Raw genomic sequence first — 18,869 nt, 5'->3', positions numbered from 1 at the left:
AACCACTATGGTAAGACTGTATTACCAACAGAGAATTCCTTTTCCTTTAAGTACAATTGATAAAATGCCTCCGGACTGCTTGTGTTCGTTATCTATTGCTGCTGTAACAAATGGCTGAAAACAATAAACATTATCTCAAAGTTCCTGTGAGTCAGGAACTCAGGAGTAGCTGGTATGGAATGGTTCTGGCTCAGGGTTTCTTATGAGATTGCAATTAAAATGTTGGCGAGGCTAGAGTCACTGAAAGGCTTGACTGGGGCTAAAAAAAAAAAAAATCTGCTTCCAAAATGGTTCATTCTTACAGCTGTTGGCAGAAGGCCTCTGTTCCTCAACACTTGGACTTCTGCATTAAGCGGTTTCTTTAGCCTAACAAAATGGCAGCTGGTTCCTGAGAGCCTCTCCCAGAAGAGAGAGCAAAGCGGTAGCCAGAATGTCACACACGATCACTTCAGACATATCCTACTGGTCCTACAGAATCCCGTATATTTGTGAATGCGGTCATAATGAGCAGGGGATCACAGAGACTCATCCGGGAGACTGGTGATCATAGCTGTAATTTTAATTTCTTTGATTAATGCAAAGCAGGGTTGGGACTACGCAAGGAAAGCGAGGCATCTAGGGAGCGAAATTTAAGGAGGCCCTCGTTCTCAGGGGCCGACCCTGCACTTGCATGATGCAGAAAGTGAGTATCTCTTTAAATTTTGCTCCCCAGGCATCTTGCTTGCTTCTTCCTAGTACCAGCCTTGGAACAAAGGATAAACACTTTTCCAAGTTCGAATTTACTATTTTTCCTAGTATTTATTACTGTTGGTTTGCACCCTTGAGAAGGCTTCCCAGGTGAAATGGAAATTGGTGCTCAAACTCGAAGGGCAGGGAGAGGTTGAAGAGGCAGACCACTCCAGATTGGTAGGCGGCAGTTTTAATAAGCGAGGGAACTTACATATGCGGCTGGTCTGCGTTGGCTGCAAGACGAGTAGATCTCCGCACCGCACAGCCAGAGTCTTAAAGGTCTATATAAAGGCGCTAACTGGGTTCAGCCAGAGGTGCGGTCCCGATAGTCTCAGCAACGCATTGCTCTGTCAAGGCTGTGTCCTTCAATATGGCTCCGGCTATGGGACTGGTGGGCGGAACCCACTTTCCGAGGACAGGGGAGGGCGTCAGGAGCCTCCAGTTGCCCAGGTCCAGCTGTCGGGTCAATTGGCGGTCATGTCCTCTCGATGACCTCCTCCAACAAATGCAAGATCAAAGTCAACACACATTTATCTAGTGGAGTGTTTATAAATTTTAAAGATATTAAGCCTACCTTCTTGTCATAATTTTTTAGTGGTACTTTTTGGTCTCTAACACAAGGAATTTCTAATATTCATAGTTCTGTATCTTGTCTTAGAAGCCTAAAAGCCTTGTTTAGAAGCCTAAAATGCTTTTTTAAGTGACCTTAACCTGGAGTCCCATGGGTATGCTCCATGAACACTCTAATATTGTAATATTTGAGTTATATATATACACCAATTTTTCCTGGGTGGTACTTCATAATCTTAACCAAAAAAGGTTAAAACTCCTTTGCCATGAATTAAAGCATCATTTTTTCAGACTTTGGGATTTGCCCTCATTTGTCCTACAAAACTCAGTTATCATTTTTATTTTTTAAAAGATTTTATTTATTTATTTATTTGAGAGAGAGTGTGAGAGAGAGAGCATGAGCAGGGGGAGGGGCAGAGGGAGAAGGACAAGCAGACCCCCCATCAGCAGGGAGTCCAACACAGGGCTCCTTCCCAGGACCCTGGGATCATGACCTGAGCTGAAGGCAGCTGCTTAACTGACTGAGCCACCCCGGCGCCCCCTCAGTTAACATTTTTAAATGTAAGGATACAAACTTCATCACTAAATGTTGTTTGGCAATAAGAATGAGAACTAAATTTCATTTCTTGAATTTAATTTTGTTTCATTGAACCTTATGAAAAGAGATTTACTTAAAAAATGTAAGTACACTTAAAATTTGTATTTTTGTGTAACAAATAGTATAAAATAAACACCAAAGGAAATTATTTATCTCTAACATATCAACTCGTTTTTTTAACTCATTTTCTCCTGGTCATAGTCTAGCTGTGTACAATAAATCACAGTAGAGATACATTTGCTTTGTTTTTCACTGAACAAGGATATCTAAATATTTTTTATGTGTATTATGTGCTAAATATCTCTCTATGCATTATGCACCTCACCTTGCCATGCAATTCATGTAAGTAACATTTCACATTTTGTTTTTCAAACTTTTTATTCAAAAAATTCCAAGCCTATGCAAATATGGAGAGACTGGTAGAGTAAATCTGGTGTACCATTACCCAGCTTTGACAATTATCAATCACTTAATTCTAAATCAGAAACTATTTTGCAAAAGTTTCATCTCTTAAAACCTCACTACAATATGAGATTAGATCTTTACCTTACAATCTTAGTTTTTAAAGCCTTTCACATCTCCATGAGAGATGTTCACTATGTTCTGATACATTATGAGGTAGCCTACATCACCTTGGAAAGGATACTTTCCTTGGACCAGAGCTGACACAAAGACAAGGATAAACCAAACCTCTCTGAGTTACCGAAGAGGCTAGACTGTACTAAAAATTCCAGACTGTTATATATTTTTAGTTAAATGCAAAATCATATTAGAAAAGATTGAAAATCATCCTAAATTGATTTTAAAATAGCAAAGCCTCAGGATAATCAACTAATGGTTGTTTGTTTATCTTTTTCACTTGCTTCAGTCATTCTAAGAATGTATTTTTTTTTTAAAGAAAAAAGTTACAAGTTTGAAAAGTGATAAACCTGAAGAAGAAAAGAAAGCCAAAATGCATTTTGTTATCTGAGACCTGGGGAGAGGAGCTATTGACTGCTGAGTTCAATTAAGTTTCAGAGAAGAAAGTCAGAATTAGCAAATCCTTAACAAGCCACTCTGGCAGGAAGTTAATTTTTGATTAAATGACATGATTATAGAGTGAGGTAGTTTAATTCAGAGGGAGATACTGGAGGGCATCCAAATATATTACTTATTTCTAAGAATTAAAGAACAACTTAAAATGGCATAATATGACATTTAAACAGCATTTAAATAACAACTTAAAAATTGGTAGCAACTAGTGACCTCTTTAAATATTAACTATTAGCATGAGTTTGGCAATTAATTCATACTAATATATTTTTTAAACTTTTGTTTCAAATATGGCAAAAATTTTCCATTGCTCATTTGACTATGCATATACATAAAAGAGGTAAAAAGGAAGCCCACATTCCAAAGAGAATTAATAGCAGTAATGAAAAGAAAACTGGACTTAAGTATCAAAATATTTAGAGGCTACCTTCAACTCTTTTTTTTTAATTTAATTTAATTTATTATGTTATGTTAGTCACCATATAGTACATCATTAGTTTTTGATGTAGTGTTCCATGATTTATTGTTTCCAGTTAACACCCAGTGCTCCATGCAGTACGTGCCCTCCTTAATACCCATCACTGGGCTAACCCATCGCCCCTCCTCCCTCCCCTCTAAAACCCGGTTTGTTTCTCAGAGTCCATAGTCTCTCATGGTTCATCTCTCCCTCCAAATCCCCCCCCTTCATTTTCCCCTTCCTTCTCCTAATGTCCTCCATGCTGTTCCTTATGTTCCACAAATAAGTGAAACCATATGATAATTGACTTTCTCTGCTTGACTTATTTCACTTAGCATAATCTCCTCCAGTCCCATCCGTGTTGATGTAAAAGTTGGGTATTCATCTTTTCTGATGGCTGAGTAATATTCCATTGTCTATATGGACCACATGTTCTTTATCCATTCATCTGTTGAAGGGCGTCTCGGCTCTTTCCACAGTTTGGCTATTGCGGACATTGCTGCTATGAACACTGGGGTGCATATGGCCCTCCTTTTCACTACATCTGTGTCTTTGGGGTAAATACTCAGTAGTGCAATTGCTGGGTCATACGATTGCTCTACTTTCAATTTTTTGAGGATCTCTTTTCCAAAGTGGCTGTACCAACTTGCATTCCCACCAACAGTGTAAGAGGGTTCCCCTTTCTCCACAACCTCTCCAACATTTGTTCTTTCTTGCCTTGTTAATTTTTGCCGTTCTAACTGGCTTAAGGTGGTATCTCAAAGTGGTTTTGCTTTGAATTTCCCTGATGGCTAATGATGATGAACATTTTTTCATGTGTCTGTTAGCCATTTGTATGTCTTCTTTGGAGAAGTGTCTGTTCATGTCTTCTGCCCATTTTTTGACTTATTTGTTTTTTGGGTGTTGAGTTTGAGAAGTTCTTCATAGATATGGATATCAGCCCTTTGTCTGCAGTGTCGTTTGCAAATATCTTCTCCCATTCTGTGGGTTGCCTCTTTGTTTTGTTGACTGTTTCCTTTGCTGTGCAGAAGCTTTTTATCTTGATGAAGTCCCAAAAGTTCATTTTTGCTTTTGTTTCACTTGCCTTTGGAGATGTTAAAAGAAGTTGCTGTGGCCGACGTTGAAGAGGTTACTGCCTATGTTCTCCTCTAGGATTTTGATCTCCTCTCCTGTCTCACATTGAGGTCTTTCATCCATTTTAAGTTTATCTTTGTATACAGTGTTAGAGAATGGTCGAGTTTCATTCCTCTGTATATAGCTGTCTAATTTTTCCCAGCACCATTTATTGAAGAGACTGTCTTTTTTCCATTGCATATTTTTTCCTGCTTTGTCGAAGATTATTTGACCATAGAGTTGAGGGTCCATATCTGGGCTCTCTATTCTGTTCCATTCATCTATATGTCTGTTTTTGTGCCAGTACCATGCTGTCTCGGTGATCACAGCTTTGTAATATAGCTTGAAGTCGGGCAATGTGATTTTTCAACATTTCCTTGACGATTTGGGGTCTTTTCTGATTCCACACAAATTTTAGGATTGTTTGTTCCAGCACTTTGAAAAATGTCTTTGGAATTTTGATCAGGATGGCATTGAAGGTATAGATTGCTCTGGGCAGCATAGACATTTTAACAATGTTTATTCTTCCAATCCATAAGCATGGAATGTTTTTCCATCTTTTTGCATCTTCTTCAATTTCTTTCATGAGTGTTCGGTAGTTCCTAGAGTATAGATCCTTTACCTCTTTGGTTAGGTTTATTCCAAGGTATCCTATGGGTTTTGATGCTATTGTAAATGGAATTGTTTCTCTAATTTCTCTTTTGACAGTTGCATTGTTAGTGTATAATAAAGCAACTGATTTCTGTGCATTGATTTTGTATCCTGCCACATTACTGAATTGCTGTATGAGTTCTAGTAATTTGGGGGTGGAATCTTTTGGATTTTCCACATAAAGTATCGTGTCATCTGCAAAGAGAGAGAGTTTGACTTCTTCTTTGCCAATTTGAATACATTTTATTTCTTTTTGTTGTCTGATTGCTGTTCCTAGGGCTTCTAGTACTATGTTGAACAATAGTGGCGAGAGTGGACATCCTTGATGTGTTCCTGATCTTAACGGAAAGGCTCTCATATTTTCCGCATTGAGGATGATATTTGCTGTGGGTTTTTCATAGATGGAGTTTATGAAATTGAGGAATGTTTCCTCTATCCCTATACTCTGAAGAGTTTTAATCAGGAAAGGATGCTGTATTTTGTCAAATGCTTTTTCTGCATCAATCGAGAGGACCATATGGTTCTTCTCTCTCCTCTTGGGCATCATTTGTTGCCTTTTCTCTAGTTCTCTAAGGTGTAAGTTAGTTGGTGAATTCAGGATATTTCTATTTTTTTGAGTGAGGCTTGGAAGGCTATGTATTTCCCCCTTAGGACCACCTTTGCAATATCCCATAGGTTTTGGACCGATGTGTTTTCATTCTCATTGGTTGCCATGAATTGGTTGGTTGACCCAAACATTCTTGAGCACAGTGGTCTTTAGCTTCCAAGTGTTTGAATTTCTGCCAATTTTTTTCTTGTAATTGAGTTCCAGTTTTAAAGCATTGTGGTCTGAGAATATGCAGGGAATAATCTCAATCTTTTGGTATTGGTTGAGACATGATTTGTGACCCAGTATGTGGTCTATTCTGGAGAAAGTTCCATGTGTGCTCGAGAAGAATGAGTATTCTGTTGTTTTAGGGTGGAATGTTCTGTATATATCTATGAGGTCCTTCTGGTCCAGTGTGTCATTCAAAGCTCTTGATTGTTGATTTTCTGCTTAGATGATCTGTCTGTTGCTGAGAGTGGAGTATTGAAGTCTCCTACAATTAATGTATTATTATCAATATGACTCTTTATTTTGGTTAACAGTTGCCTTATGTAGTTGGCTGCTCCCATGTTGGGGGCATAGATATTTACAATTGTTAAGTCTCCTTGTTGGATAGATCCTTTAAGAATGATATAGTGTCCTTCTGTGTCTCTAACTACAGACTTCAGCTTAAAATCTACTTTGTCTGATATAAGAATTGCTACCCCAGCTTTCTTTTGAGGTCCATTGGCATGGAAGATGGATCTCCGTCCCTTCACTTTCAGTCTGGATGTATCTTTAGGTTCAAAATGAGTCTCTTGTAGACAGCATATGGATGGGTCCTGTCTTTTTATCCAATCTGCAACCCTGTGCCATTTTATGGGAGCATTTAGGCTATTCACGTTGGGAGTGATTATTGAAAAATAAGAATTTATTTTCATCATGTTGCCTGTGAAGTCCTTGTTTCTATAGATTGTCTCTGTAAATTTCTGTTCTGTATCACTCTTGGGGTCTTTCTCCTTTTATGGAACCCTGCTTAATATTTCTTGCAGGGCTGGTTTAGTGGTTACATGTTCTTTCAGTTTCTGCTGGTCTTGGAAGCTCTTCATCTCTCCATCCATTCTAAATGACAGCCTTGCCAGACAAAGTATTCTTGGCTGCATGTTCTTCTTATTTAGTACCTTGAATATGTCTTGCCAGCCCTTTCTGGCTTGCCAGGTCTCTGTGGATAGGTCTGACGTTATTCTGATGTTCCTCCCTCTGTACATAAGGAATCTCTTCCCCCTAACTACCTTTACGATGGTTCCTTGGTTCAAAGATTTGTGAGTTTTACTATTACATGCCAGGGCATTGGCCTGTTTTCCTTGATCTTGGGAGGGGTCCTCTCTGCCTCTAGGACACGAATATTTGTTTCATTCCCCAGATTAGGGAAGTTCTTAGCTACGATTTGCTCAAATATATCTTCTAGTCTTCTCTCTCTCTCCATCCCCACAGGGATCCCAATAATCTGACATTGGAATGTTTCATGGTGTCACTTATTTCTCTAATTCTGTTTTCATGGATTTTGAGCTGTTTATCCCTGGCCTCATTCTTTTCCTTCTTTTCTATCAGTTGGTCTTCTAGATCACTAACTCATTCTTCTGCCTCGCTTACCCTAGCTGTTAGATTATCTAGATTAGATTGGCTCTCATTGATAGCATTTTTAAATTCTGCCAGTTCAGCTTTCATTTCTGCCCTTAGAGACCCTATGTTGCCATTAATTGATTTCTCCATTCTAGCTATCGTCTTCATAACCGTTACCCTGAAGTCCATTTCCGACATCTTGGTTGTATCTGTATCTATTTGTAAGTCTGTGGCAGAAGTCACAGTCTCTGAGTCTTTCCTATTTTAGGGGTTCCTCCTCCTAGTCATTCTCGTGAGGGGTGGTTGAGGGAATGTACAGAGTCCAAATTATTGACCACAACCCAAGCAAGATGCACCTGTTTTATAGGGACCTTAGGGTTGTCAGCCTCTTGTTCTCCCAGACTGTCTTCCAGGGAAGCAGTCTGCCATGCTGTTACTCAGGCAACCCTGTTTGGACAGAGTTGCCCTTCCCCCTCTGGGGGGGATGGGCTCAGTGAAAACCGGTTTTGGGGGGGCTTTTGTTCTCTGGCAGCTTTCCCTGGCGGCTTTCTGCATCTCTTCCAAGAGTCAGAGCAGAAGAAACCATTTCCAACCCTGTGCCTCAGAGCAGAGAGATTACAATCTGTTCTCCAGTGAGCTCTCCAGGCCACACTATCTCCGTTTCTGTCTGTGCTGCTAAAAACTGCAGCATCCTGGGTTATGCGCCCCTCAGCAGTGCTCCCAGTCCTTGCCTCCAGGTTGGGCCACATCTCTGCCCTTTGTGCTTCTAAAACCACCAGCCACCCCCAGTTCACATGTGTGGCCTTGCTGCTCCAGGTTTCAGTCTGGGGGGCTGCCCTAGAGTCCTTTCCCTGCCACTACCAGTCTGCGAGTCTGTGCCTGGTCCCCAGCACAGGAGGCTATTGCTCACCAGTGGTGCATGATCCCCACAGCTCCCTCCCCCTCCTGTTTATCTTCCCATATCTGCCCACAGAATCACGGCTCCCCACTTCATACCTTGAAACCAACTGCCTGCGATATTCTGTTTATGGAGATCCAGATCCATCTTCTTACATCTCAGGCTGATTTTGTGGGTGTTCAGAGTGGTCTGGTAGATATCCAGCTCAATTCAGGGGACCAGTTGGAATAGGGTCTCCTACTCCTCCGCCATCTCTTCCTCCCCTGCCTTCAACTCTTTCTCTAAATGTTTATGTCTTTGGGCCTCAGAATCTTTTATGTAAAAAGTATTGGGCTAAATTAAGTTAAATAGATGATTAAGCTAAAATTTAAAATAAGATTATCTAAATATGCAGTATGAAAGGATGATTAATATTAAATGATAGTTCTCTTTAAGCTTTTATTTTCAAAACAGAATTTATAGAAAAACTCTATCATGACAAAGGTATTACCTGTCTGTACTGAACTGATATTCACACAGATGAGGGGAAAAGTGTATTACTATATGATAATGTTGTCTAGGGCCATACCACCCTGAACACACCCAATCTCCTCTGATCTCAGAAGCTAAGCAGGGTTGGGCCTGGTTAGTACTTGCATGGGAGACCACATGATAATGTTACTATATGACATCACTCAGTCTTTATACCAAAGAATAAACGTAAAAATATATACTCAGCATGACATAAGCTGATCTAGCATATCTGACTAATTATTAAATCTCTATTAACACCTCTTAATATACAGTTTTGTAAGTCTAGTTAATATTCTGGTATTAGTATTAATATTATTTAATTAATATTAGTATTACCTTAATATTAACCTATAATTAATATTAAGGTAACACTTAATGAGTCCAGTTATTCAACTTTTGAGAAACAATTGTGACTGGCCTGGATTATTTGACACATTCAGGGGCAATGCTTATTTTATGACAGATTCTGGGTAGGAAACAGAAAATACTCTAGATCTATGGTTCTCAAAGTGTGGTCTCTGATTCAGCAATCTGGGAACTTCTTATATATCACTGTTCTTAGATTCTGCCCCCATGCCTAATAATTCAGAAATTCTGATAATGGAGCCAGGTAATCGGTATTTTCACAAGTCCATCAGGTCATTCTAAGGCACACTAAAGTTTGAGAACCACTGCTCTAGATACTTTATGTAAGAATAAATTAAATGCTGGTTAGGAGTTTACAGAATCATTTGGAAGGCTGCAGAGGAAGCTCTGCACTGGGCCTCCAGAAATAGAGAATAGGATAGAACTGGCCCAGTAGGGAATTACCACTTCTGCATCCACTACGGGAATGACTGATTTCAAGAGCATATACTGTGACTGCAGGGAGCATCAGGATGCTGAAATTGAGAAGCCATCATTATTGCCTCTACCTGTATGCCTCAATACCAGAAGCTGGAGGCTAGAGCCTAAGAAGCAACAGTAGAAGGATCTCGCCCCTCCAGGAATTTATTTCTCACAGAATAACAGTCAAAGGGGACACAGAGATTGCTTTTGCCTCTCAAATCTTACACCAGTGCATATGATTGATAGATTCCACTATGCAACCAGAAACAAAGCTACACGGGTATAGACTTAGTGCTACCATTGGCATGAGAGAGGCAATAGAGTTAAATCACTGCTTGGACATGATGCATCCTGTTTTAAAGTATGTAACTAGAATTATGTAACTATTATTATTTGGTTTTATTATTATACTGAAGCATAATTTAAGAAATACTAAGAAAGGCTTAGAACCAATACAGATATTTAAAAGGAATCACAACTCATTTCTTACATGTCATTTTCCATATTTATGATCTTATACACTTGCATATTCATTGGCTAAATTGAGCAAGTGAAATCATACAGCTATACCCTAGGAAATACACCTAAGCAGTTTATATAGAGATGATAGATACATAGCAATAATTTGCATTTATATAATGTAATGCTTTACTCTTTACATATTATAATTAAGGTAGGTAATGTATAATCTATTCATTTTCATATGAAGAAACTGAGTATCAAAATTATAAAATTCGCATGGTCATGTAGCCGAAAAAAAGGTAAAAGAATATATGTCTTCTAACTCCTAAGCCAGTGTTCATTCCAACACACTTTAATGCCATGTCTATACATCCTCTAAGAATTCTTACAACAGCAACACAACATGACAGAATAAAATGGGTACTGAGCCAGGGCAGACAAACAGTGTGAGTGCAGGGCAAACAGGAATGAAGCAGGGACCTAGGGAGGAGTTTTAAATAACAGGTCAAATCTAAAAATATTACAAATTTAATACAATTCCAAATATATTCATATATTAGTCAAGACAGGTTTGGCTATGCTGAGATAACAAAGAAACTCAACATCTCAGTGACTTAAAACAATAAATGTTTATTTCTTCCTCCATTGAGGGATGCATGGGAACCCTAATCTTGTGTATCTTCATTCAGGAACTTAAGCTGATGAAGTATCCATTAACTATAACACGCTGATCATCAAGGCAGAGGAAAAGAACACTCTAGAGAGTCTTTTACTGGTTTTTAAAGGACACACATCACTACTGCTCACACCTCATTGACCAGAATAAATCACATGGTATTGCCCAACTACAACAAAGCTAGGAAATACAATCCTATGTCATGCTTGCAAAGTAGAAAGATGTTAGAAATATGTGGTGAATAGCATAATGATTACCACAATGTCAAAGCCAAATTAATAAATAAAGCTTTTACCAACAACTTGGAATTGAAGGTCAGAAACAGCCAAATAAAATAGATGAAACAATTTATTTTATTTTATTTTATTTTATTATGTTATGTTAATCACCATACATTACATCATTAGTTTTTGATGTAGTGTCCATGATTCACTGTTTGCGTATTACACCCAGTGCTCCATGCAGTACGTGCCCTCCTTAATACTCATCACTGGGCTAACCCATCCCCCTCCTCCCCTCCCCACTAACACCCTCAGTTTGTTTCTCAGAGTCCACAGTCTCTCATGGTTCATCTCCCCCTCTGATCCCCCCCTTCATTTTTCCCTTCCTGCTATCTTCTTCTTTTTTTTTTTAACATATTATTGTTTTTAACATATTATTTAACATATTATTTAACATATTATTGTTTCAGAGGTACAATCTGCCATTTTTCTTTTCTTTACTGTGAATATCTGCCTTGCTCTTTCTTTCTTTGTAGACTGACTTCTGCTTCTCCAGGGCCCTAGCCTGGAGATATTCACAGTAAAAAAAAGAAAAATGACAGACTGTAGCTCAGAGTCCTGTTGGCTTTTCTGATCTTGCCTCTAGTCATAGAGACCTAGTTGCCTTTTTCCATTGGATAAGTCAATGTCTATCATCAAATTTCTGGTTTTTCCTAAATTCACTCAAGTCGATTTCTGTTGTTTGCAATCAACAGAATTTTAATTAAGGCAAAGATACTAATTAGTTCCTTAATATTTCTCTGTCAAATAAAATACAATATAGAGTCTAACACGATACACAGAAGTAGTTTCTCACATTAGTGGGTCTTACTTTCTTTTTCCCCCTGCATGTAACATACTGATACAGAAATTTATTTTAGGCTTGGAATTACTATCACAATATTAGAAAAAGGAAGATAATGGTATTAGAGAATTTGAATCTTTTTCTCTAAGTTAAAAAATGGAATCTCATTTATCTAAGTGGGCACTAATGAAAACAAATTGTCAATTTTTAAAAGTTTTTTGCCAAAACAGAAACAAAAAACTGTAAGATCCTTTTTTGAGAGCTGAGAAAGTGCCAAATAATCAAACAACTTTCATCTAAAATTTAAATTATTAAAATTCATACCAGCCAGAGAACAAATTATTAGAATGTATAATGATATTGAGACAGAGAAATAGAAGATAAAGCTTAAAAAAAGAGAGAGAGGCAAACCAAGAAATAGACTCTTAATTATAGAGAATAAACTGATGGTTATCAGAAGGGAGTGGATGGGGGAATGGGTGAAATAGGTGATGGGGATTAAGGTGGGCACTTCTGATGAACACTGCATGATGTATGGAAGTGTTGAATTATATTGTACACCTGAAACTAATATTACACTGTATGTTAACTGGAATTTAAATAAAAAATTAAAAAAGAAAAAGTTTCTAAAGTCCATGACATGGTAAATCGAGGAACACTTCATATCAACTATATGTGTCCTTAAGTGTAACTGTAATGTTTCCATACATTCTCTAGTTGCAAAGTAACAATTCTGGGAGACAACAGTTTTTTGATTAGTTTTATAAGCAAGAACATGTGAAAAAAATTAGACAATCATGGTTAGAAGCTGTCAGGTAGTCCAAACTGTCAGTTTGGTTTAAACGTTTCTGAAAAGATGAAGTAATTTGACCAGAACTGCCAAAAATATGCCAACTACTTTAGTGCATGCTTGAATAAACATGAAACAATATTTGGATATGCTGATTAAAGATAAGATTTTCTTATATATTTATTAGATTCCATTCAAAAATGTTTTCTCTTAGTAGGAGAGCCAATAATGCTTTTAAATATCAAATACTGAAATCCGTTTCTTAGAAAATGTAACATAAATAAGAGTATGGTATTAATTACACAAAGGTTAAGTTTAATGATCTGAAGTAAAACACACACTGCTTCCCATAAGATAGTGATTTAATAATTATATGTTCTTGTGCAATCCCCTAATTTTCAGCGGCAAGACATACTTGTCTACACACAGTCATTTTAAAATATTTTTCTTTTCTATTTACATAAGATTAAAAATTGTGATTCTTTATCACTTGTAGTCTCTAGTCTCAGCTAGATTCAAACATACTAACTAGCCATAAACATTAGCAAACAGTCATCCAGTGATGACTGGTTCTCTGCAATGTGGTGGTATTGATTTATTTTAAAAATAATTGAGGGCGCCTGGGTGGCTCAGTTAGTTAAGCGACTGCCTTCGGCTCAGATCATGATCCTGGAGTCCCTGGATCGAGTCCGGCATGGGGCTCCCTGCTCAGCAGGGAGTCTGCTTCTCCCTTTGACCCTCCCCCCCTCATGTGCTCTCTCTCTTTCATTCTCTCTCTCTCAAACAAATAAATAAATAAAATATTTAAAGAAATAAAAATAAAAATAACTGAATGTCTACTGAGTACCAGACTTTAAGTGCTTGGAATTCAGCGGGGAACATGACAGGCAAGGTCTCTACTTCAGCAAATGTTATTAACTAGTTAGAAAAATAAAATTCTAAGACAAAAGAAAAATATGTGATATAAGTGCTATGAAGAACAGTTAAATTGGGTAAAATGACAAATATAATACATCTACATCTGTTTTCAGGACTCAAATTGAGTATTCCAACCACCTCTTAACTTTACCTCATAACTTCAGCTTTGCAGGATCTGTAAACACTTTTAGCATATGTACATAGCAATAACTGGTTTTCCACACAAAATCGTAGCTTCAAAATCCACTTACTAATATTCACCTGGTTTTTTTCCCCTCCCATCTGAAGGAATAGCAAGTTTTTAAATCTGTTTTACCATAATGGCTGGCCTAGGTTTATGTGATATAGCTGGGACTTGAACCTAGGTGCACTGAAGAAAATTTTATTAAAATTCTTTGATATGTCAAACACATGACAAATATTATAAATGAATATGGCATAGCCCTGACTTAAAAGTGTTTCATCCAGGATATAGTTCACAATTCTCAATCGCTGGGTAGAAGCAATCATGCTTCATCTAAAATTAACCTACAAAAAAATCTAACCCTTGGAAAACCTGACCCTGGAAATAAGTCAGAGGTTTGGTCTCGTTATTCTTCCTTCTACTAGATGATTGTCTACCTCCAGAAGCCATCAGAGATTGCATGCAAAAACATTTACGTTATCTATCTTAAATTTTAACCTTCCCTTCTATAATTTACAAATATTACCAAAGATGAACGGAAGAACCAGAGAGTGAGCTCAAGCCAGAACATTAGCAGAGACTTCTTGTTTTCCCCATGCATGACTGACATACATGGGAAGGCTGGGTCATGCGATCCCCAAAACCCCAGGTGGTCATAAATAGAGTTGTACTCAGCATCCTATGCAGGATAAAGGAAGTGGCTCTTTTTACCAGTTTAAATATGATTTGATACAAGTAGGTTCGGGGGATCATTGATGTGCTAAATGGCTTTTGGAGAAACGGTCTTAGAAAGCTAATTGAGAAGCAATCCAGTAGATTTCCCTAGAGGTACACTAGAAAGATTTTCGAAGTGATGGAAAGGGTTGCTAAATACCTGGAGGGATCATCTTTTAAAGGAGATTCAAAATGGAAGGGTTCATGTTGGTGCTAAAAGGCCTATTAGTGGCAAGTGCCCACAACAGGACAGAATAATTAGTAAATTTAGGAATTGCTTTCACCTGTGCCTCCAATAATATAGGTAAGGTTTTCAAACCACATTTTTCCTTACTTCAATGAATTCATGTTTATTAATAAATAAAAAATTATGTTTAAGTATATTTGATTGTTTTGCACTCTATGCCTCGGAGAAATCTCTTACATATATCACTAATCAAACATTACCAATTGCATAAAATAGCATTTAACCATTAGAATTAAAATATTACAAAGAGAATCATTTACTAATTTTTTAATTCTTTATCATTAATCTCCTCCCAGAATTATATAAAGAACATGGCCAATTACCTTGGAGAATATGCTTCTACACAGGTTTTTTGCACATAGGACCCCAGTTGTTGGAGGAGGTCATCTAGAGGATGTGACCACCAGTTGACTCCAAGCTGGACCTAGACAATCAGGTGCTCCTCGCCTTTTCTCCTGTCCTTGGAATGTACATGCTGCCCAACCATTTCCATAGCTAGAGCCATTCAAGAATGCAACCTTGAGAGAGCAATGTGTTGTTGAGACCATCTAGACCTGATTAAACCCAGTTAAGCCTCTATATAAACTGGCAGGCTCGTGCAGAGATCTCCTTGTCTTGAGGCCACCCAAGACAAGCTTCATATGTAAGTTCCCTTGCTTATTAAGACTGCCACCTGCCAATCTGGAGAGCCTGCTTCTTTCTTCGGTTTCTCCTTGCCTTTCCTATACGGGGGCAGGTTTCAGATTTCACTTGGGGAATTCTTGATGTTTTGAACCAACACCAGTCAAGCAAAGTGCAAGTAAATGAGGATAAGACCCCAGGAATCTCTGTGACAGTCATATTTGCAACATTTCCCTCCAAGGCTCCCAACTAGAACTTCACATGGAACCCATTGTGCTCAGGGGAAGTGGCCATGTATGTGCCATGAAGCAGGTATGCAGGGGCTGTCAGTTATCTGGACAGCCCAAACACAAGCCCCCTGTTTAAGCACCTGCTTCCCAACTCAGGGTTGATATTCCACCAAATTCTAACTGACTGGTTATAGTGCTTGGGACATAAGGAGTGCTCAAGGAATACTCCTCTAATTATTTAATTAGTTAATGACAAGGATAAGTGGCAGAATCTAAAAAAGTGAGCATGAGAGTGTCAAATCTTAAAAGCAAGCAAAACAAAAAGTATCAAGAAAAAAATGAGAACTTCCTAGTCTATTTGCCTTTGATAAATCATATAATATGCGTTATGTTAAAACTGACAAAATCTTAAGATGACAAGGGAGTCTTAAGAGTTCGTTAATTCCACTCCCTTCTCAGAAAGGTACATTTCTAAGCTTTCCAACAAAATTGTTCTCTTATCTTTTCTAGAAAATCTCTAGGGACAAATGAGTACACATCTTCCTGAGCAGATTAACATAAAAATTTTATGAGGATAAACCTAATGGTGTTAGATATAAAAGAGAGGATTAATCACTATGTCATTTTGAAACTTAATTTTTCTTACTTTCCCAATAAATCATTTATAAGGTCTGTTTCTACTTAATTTTTATTTTTCTCACAATAAGAGAATTGTAAATATAAAAATTAAAATATATTTTCTTTGTAGGAATTTTGAAAAACTGTGGAAATCTTGAAGAGGAAAAAAAAAACCACTTTTATTCCTGTCAACCAGCATCCCAGCATTAAATTTTCTTCCATGTTTTGATATATTTTCTCCTGAGCTTTTTTAATTCATGAATTTAAGTAAAATTAAGTTTATTTACTCAGTGCATGTGTGTGTTTAGTTACATATTTATACACACACATAAACAAACATAGTTGTCATCATCCTTTCTTAATTTAACATTATGTCATGAACATTTTTCAAGATTTTAACCCATAACTAACCTATGATTTTTATTTTTTATTTTTTATTATGTTATGTTAATCACCATACATTACATCATTAGTTTATGATGTAGTCTTCCATGATTCATTGTTTGCGTATAACACCCAGTGCTCCATGCAGAACGTGCCCTCCTTAATACCCATCACCGGGCTAACCCATCCCCCCGCCCCCCTCCCCTCTAGAACCTCAGTTTGTTTTTCAGAGTCCATCGTCTCTCATGGTTCATCTGCCCCTCTGATTCCCCCACCTTCATTCTTCCCCTCCTGCTATCTTCTTCTTCTTCTTCTTTTTTTTTTAACATATAATGTATTATTTGTTTCAGAGGTACAGGTCTGTGATTCAACAGTCTTGCACAATTCACAGCGCTCACCATAGCACATAACCTCCCCAATGTCTATCACCATCCCTCCCACCCCCCACCACTCCAGCAACCCTCAGTTTGTTTCCTGAGATTAAGAATTCCTGGAGAGTGTTATGCTGAGTGAAATAAGTCAATCAGAGAAAGACATGTATAACCTACGATTTTTAATAGCACTGTAACAATGTAATGTACTATAGTCAGGTGAATGGAGACCCCCCCCAAAAGATATCTTCTCCTGGAACCTGTGAATGCGATCTTATTTAGTAAGTTTCTTTGACGATGCAATTAAGAATTTTGAAATGAGGACGGCTGGGTGGTTCAGTTGGTTAAGCATCTGGCTTCGGCTCAGGTCACGATGCCAGGGTCTTGGGATTGAGCCCTGTGTTGGGCTCCTTGCTCAGTGGGAAGCCTGCTTCTCCCTCTGCCTGCCCCTCCCCCTGTTTGTGCTTTTTCTCTCTCACACACAAATAAATAAATAAATCTTTAAAAAAAAGAATTTTAAAATGAGATCATCCTGGATTAGGGTGGGCCCTAAGTCCAATGACAAATGTCTTTTTAAGAGAATAGAAGGAAAGAAGACAGAGAGGTAATGTGAAGAATGCCTCATAGTGATGCAGCAATGACTGCCAGCATATACCACGAGTTAGGAAGTATGGACCAGATTCTCCCTCAGAGTTTCCAAAATACTACCCAAACCTTGATTTCAGGCTCTTGGTCTCTGTGAGCGAATAAATTTCTGTTGTTTTAAACCACCCAGTTGGTTGTAATTTGTTAGGACCACTCCAGAAAACTAGCAAGCACACTTGTGGACAGACCATGATTTATGTAACCATTCCTAGAGGAATTTTTGCCACTTTTTTTCTTTTGCTATCATAAATAATGCTAGAATCCTTGGCATTCATTCATTCATTCATTCAATAAATATTTATTAAACACCTACTATACGCCAGATACTCTTGCAGATCGTGGGAGGTACAAGACATCAGGCGACAAGACAAAGATTTCAGTCCTATTGAGGTTCCAGTGAACACATGATAAATATGTAAATTAGAGGATATGTTGGAAGATGTTACATGCGATGGAATAAAGAAAAAAGAATAAAATAAGCGAGTTTCGGATGGAAAAGTGGGATTTGCTATTTAAATAGGGTGGTTGGGGAGGTCTTACTGAATAGGTGACTGCTAAAGATGGATGAGAAGCCAGTGAGGGAGCATCCACATGGTTATCCCAGAAAGAGCTTCCCGGCAAAGGAAAGAATGAATGTAAAGTGACAGTTTCTGAATATATCTTTAGGATAAATTTCTAGGAATGGAATTACCAAACCAAAGTGCACAGATATTTTTAAACCTCTTGATAAATATCATCTGCCTGCAAATTGCATCAGATTAGATACTCCCTGGAAATGTGTGTGAGTAATGACTTCCCCAGATTGAAACACTATATATTATTATTTTTAACCGCCTTGTTGAAAGGAAAAAAAACTTCATTGTTGAAATTTGCTGATGAGAATGGGGTTTTTTTTTTGTATATCTAGTAATCATTTGTATTTTTAAGAAATGCCTACAATTTGAAATGTATGCTCTTTTTAATATTGAGCTGTGTTCTATAATCTTTAACATATGGTACATTTTTTCCCCATTTGGAGCTTGCCTTTTAAGTTTGATTATGTTTATTTTGATATGCATATATATTTTTAAGTTTATGTAATAAAATATACCCACTTCTTTCTTTGATTCACTTTGAGGTAATACTCAATTATTTACTATCTCCAAGAAAAGATGGATAATCAAGCATATTTTTTCTAGTTGTTTTATAAACCTATTTTCAACTGAGTATATTTTGCCAAGATACTTATATAACTTTTCATAAAAGATAACTAGAAACTCAAAAGTACTTAAATTTGTGTTTCTTGAAAAATTAAAAATTGAAATGCTCATCTTGGGTAAAATATTTTGAAAATAGAAGTGTAGAAAATTCAGCTATGATAATAGTTA

At 37.5% G+C, this 18,869-nt stretch overlaps 1 long non-coding RNA gene across 1 annotated transcript; it reads left to right on the top strand.

The window, feature by feature from the left end:
* The first annotated feature begins 544 nt into the window (after window positions 1–544).
* On the top strand, window positions 545–16,345 carry LOC141374162 (uncharacterized). The gene is made up of 3 exons (XR_012380814.1): window positions 545–682; window positions 14,930–15,069; window positions 16,233–16,345. It is a non-coding gene; the product is annotated as an uncharacterized lncRNA (long non-coding RNA).
* The last annotated feature ends 2,524 nt before the right edge of the window (window positions 16,346–18,869 follow it).

This window comes from Callorhinus ursinus, unplaced genomic scaffold (genome assembly GCF_003265705.2).
Source record: "Callorhinus ursinus isolate GAN/ISIS: 27379988/994484 unplaced genomic scaffold, GSC_fseal_2.0 scaffold14, whole genome shotgun sequence".
Lineage (NCBI taxonomy): Eukaryota > Metazoa > Chordata > Mammalia > Carnivora > Otariidae > Callorhinus > Callorhinus ursinus.
Note: the sequence above shows the minus strand (reverse complement) of the source record. Positions and strands in the feature narration are given on the sequence as shown.